Genomic DNA, 4,091 nt, shown 5'->3' with positions numbered 1-4,091 from the left:
TTTTTTCAGAGGTCCAAACATTTGTAGACCAGGATAAATAAGACGGGTTTCACTCAAATTCAGAACAAGCCATTGCAACTCAAGGCATTTTCCTAAGAAGGGCATTATATGGGTAGTCAGTATTTAGCATTTCACAGACGCATGGCTGAAACAGAAGAGGCCCTGGAAGATAAATTATTTGAAATTTCCTTGCATACTTAGACAAAATGTTTCTTGACTCAAAAACTACATGACATAACTCTTGAAAAACTCATTTCGTTTATATCCTATCACTGCTTAGAAGTATAAAAATCCTTGAAGATCTGAAATTAGTATAGATTGTATTCAGTAACCAATTGCAATGTCTTGGATTGCAGGTTTACAATTCCATCTTGATAACAGTAACACCTTAGATTTCTCTAACTCTTCATTAGGCTCAGTAGGCCACTCTAAATGAGTACTAGTGTCATAAGTCATGAATAACCATTTGAAACCAAAACCTTTAACCAAAAAATGTCCTAAAATTTTAATACATTCTGTAAGCATGTACAGGTTGGGGCAAAAGTAGGTTTATAGTTGTGAGTACTCGAAACACAGTGTATTCTTGTATTATTGTTGATTAATTATTGTATCATTTTTCATAAAAACAACTGTAAACCTACTTTTGCCCCACTCTGTATTTATTCAAGTACTCATTTTGTTTGGAAAAGCAGCTTTGCAAATTGGAGTAAGACTTAAATCAGGGGATCTTGGACTAGCACTTGGTAGGACTATAGAAAGTTGGGCATATCAATTAACCTCTTAAGCCTTCTGATTTTTATTCTATAAAATGTAGAAGATACACCACTATGCCTACTTTTATTTTCTGTATATACCTCTCATCTCTAATTTTTACCCTAATAAGTAAAAATAAACATTTTTCATTTTAGCATTTAATGTCTTCTTTTTCTTTACTTCAACCCTAATTGCAAAGGGCAGTAGTCACATTTGCAAAAAAAAACCCCTTAATTGTATGTGTATGGATTTTCTGGCATTGTGTAAAATGTGATTCAGCAATCAAGGCCTGGGGAGCCCAGGGAGCACCTGTCTGACTAGAATTGGGAGTTGGTTAGGGGGAGGAGTTAGAGTTAGAACTACAGAGTAATACAGGCAAATTATGGAAGGCCTTGAATGTTGGATTTAGGAATTTGATGTTCATTTTATGGGCAGTAGGAAGTCATTTTATATTGGAACTAGAGGCCCGGTGCACGAATTCGTGCATGGGAAGGGTCCCTTGGCCTGACAGGCAATCAGGGCCAATTGGGGCCAAGGGAGGTTGGCTGGTGGGGGGAGGAACTGCAGGAGGTTGGCCAGCTGCGGGAGGTTGGCTGTGGGAGCTCCTGCATTGAGCACCTGTCCTCTGGTGGTCAGTGCGCATCATAGTGACCGGTCAATTGGTCGTTCGATCATTCGGTCGCATACGCTTTTATATAGAGATGGCTTAGTGAAAATTGAATCTTAGAAAGTTAATCTGACAGAGTTATGAAGACTAGAATGTAATGGGAAGGAATGAAGCTGACATACCAGCTTGGAGTCTTCTAAAATTTTCAAAATATGAGATAATGAGAGTCTAATCTTTTATGTTGGCTGTGGAACAGAAAAAGCTGGGAAGGAATCAAGAGGCTTTGGGAATGAAAGGATGTGTGCCTGATAGATATGCTGGACGAGATAGAAAGAAATACAAGATGTTTACAGAATCTCAAGTTGAGGAGACTGGAAGAAAGTCATTAACTGAAATAGAGTTTGGAAGTATTGCTATTGGAGGGAAGATCTTGAGCACAGTTTTAGGCAGTTTGCATGGCAAGTGATGGTGGGAGATGCTCAATGGAAATGGTAGCTGGCAATGTCTTCTAATCAGGGAAGCAAAGCCATGAAAATGGACAAAGTGGTGAAACAACTCAGCAGATAATTATTATATCTTGTTTAGCAGAAAAATCATAGGTGAAAGTTTTCACCTAATAATTTTGGTCCAGGTTACAATAACATAGTTTTATTACCATAGGACCATGTATCTATATCCTCAATATATCATCCTAGACTTAGAAAAATTAAAAGAAGCAATCAAAATCCTTGGTATATCAGTTACACAATAAATATTAGGAAGAGAGCCACACTCAAGGGGCCAAAGAGCCGCATGTGGCTCGCAAGCCGCAGTTTGCCGACCACGGTCCTAGGCAATCACAACCTACAAACATAATCCCTTAATCCAGGCAGTATTTAAATTACTGCTCTATTAGAAACTTAGTTCTAGTCCTAGTTTTATTCTTAGCTTGGAGGGTGACAGAATAAATCACTATTTCTTTAATTATCTCAGTTCTTTTATTCCTATGATAAAATGTCTAATCTCACCCACTTCCCAACTCAAGTTAAGATAACAAGACAATGTAGTATACTTGGGTGTTACAAGCTGGCACAATTATGTGTGCATTATGGAGTTTGAGAACAAAAAATCTTCAAATCTAAGAATTTCTAAATCAGGGCTACTTAAAACTAGTCTTCAGTTTGTGGTAGACTTGAGATCTTTCTTCCTTTTCATTTTTTAACCCCAATTTTCTCTTAACACCCTTTCTATGATTGAATTCAAACTTATTTTAGTTCACATCTGGTAGTTTTTCAGTCCAACCTAGCTCAAAACAAAGGAGAAACATCATCAACCTGAGACATTAAAATGTGTAGTTCAGCCCTAGCCAGTTTGGCTCAGTGGATAGAACGTTGGCCTGTGGACTGAAGGGTCCCAGGTTTGATTCTGGCCAGGGGCACATGCCAGGGTTTCAGGCTAGATCCCCAGTAGGTGGCCTGCAGGAGGCAGCCAATCAATGATGCTCTCTCATCATTGATGTTTCTCTCTCTCTCTACCTCTTCCTTCCACTCTGAAATCAATAAAGAAATATATTTTTTAAAAATGTGTAGTTCACCCCAAGAAAATGTGGGGAGAAAAGAGGAAGTATTGAGAGAACATAAAAGAAAAAGGAAAGAGTAATGCTTAATTTGTTACATTGGTTCAGTTTAATTTAACAAGAGTTTATTGGGTGCAAAGGACTGTGCGAGTCATTTTAGTAATGCCAAGGTGAGAAAGACAGTCTCTGGTATCAAGGAGTTGGGAGCATGAGGTGAACTAAAAAGTGCACAAATGATTAAAATATCATGCAGATACCTAAAGAAAATACAAAGAGAAAGAAAACTGACATTAATTGAGGACGTTCTAATACACCAGTGGCAGTCACATATGTCAACTCGTATGTATTAACAACCCTTCCCATACTTCCAAGTAAACTCAGGGAGGACGGGTAACTTGCTCAAGGTCATTCAAGCTGGAAAGTCAGTGTACACCGGCTTTGACCCCAACAAGGTTCCAAGCCTCGGCTCCTTCCAGGACACCATGGCTAAGGGGACCTCCAAGGAGGAGGGAGGGTGCTGTACGTTGTGATGTTACTCACAGTTGCGTGGAGGGAACAGAGATCAGGAAAGTTATGCGGGGCGGAATGTGAGGTGAACCTTGAAGGACGAACGGGAGACTTGGGGGGACGGACTTCCAGCTGAAGAAGTGATGAGCCCCCCAGGCGGGTTCGAGCACCAACCTAGGAGCCGGGAGGTCCCGCCGGGACTCGTGCCCCGGCGGCAGGCCCCGCCCCCTCCTGGGGACGCGCCCGAGGCAGCCGGTCAGTGATTCTCATCGTTGACTTTCTCTCTCTTCCTCTCTGAAATCAATAAAAATTTTTTTTTAAAAAAAAAGAATAAGTGATGAGAGCTGCTGGCTACTCCCAATTCTTCCAGTCGGGGAGTCAATCCAGGCTGAAAACTGAGGTCCCTTGGGTCCCTTCCTCCCACCCCTAATCTTTTCCTTTGGGGTTTCTCAGTGTCACCGATTGCACCGTTAGGCATCTGTTATTTTTATTACTATTATTCCCTCCCATTCTGCAGCGGTGTTCTCCCTTTTTACTGGATTTACCGGGGTGATACTTGTACACTGTATTGTGTGTTCACCGTCCTTCACCAGGCCTGTTATTTTTGTAACTTGAAACATCTCCGTGTCTGAAAAGCGACCAGAGTCCCTGGGACGCGGGGTGGGGTCC

At 41.0% G+C, this 4,091-nt stretch overlaps 1 long non-coding RNA gene across 1 annotated transcript; it reads right to left on the bottom strand.

The window, feature by feature from the left end:
- Positions 1–3,023: 3,023 nt before the first annotated feature.
- Positions 3,024–3,699, bottom strand: LOC106727781. Its single transcript, XR_001364031.1, has 2 exons — positions 3,456–3,699; positions 3,024–3,172 (listed from the first exon to the last, which is right to left on the bottom strand). It is a non-coding gene; the product is annotated as an uncharacterized LOC106727781 (long non-coding RNA).
- Between the last annotated feature and the right edge of the window lie 392 nt (positions 3,700–4,091).

This window comes from Myotis brandtii, unplaced genomic scaffold (genome assembly GCF_000412655.1).
Source record: "Myotis brandtii unplaced genomic scaffold, ASM41265v1 scaffold48, whole genome shotgun sequence".
In the NCBI taxonomy this organism is placed as follows: Eukaryota; Metazoa; Chordata; class Mammalia; order Chiroptera; family Vespertilionidae; genus Myotis; species Myotis brandtii.
Note: the sequence above shows the minus strand (reverse complement) of the source record. Positions and strands in the feature narration are given on the sequence as shown.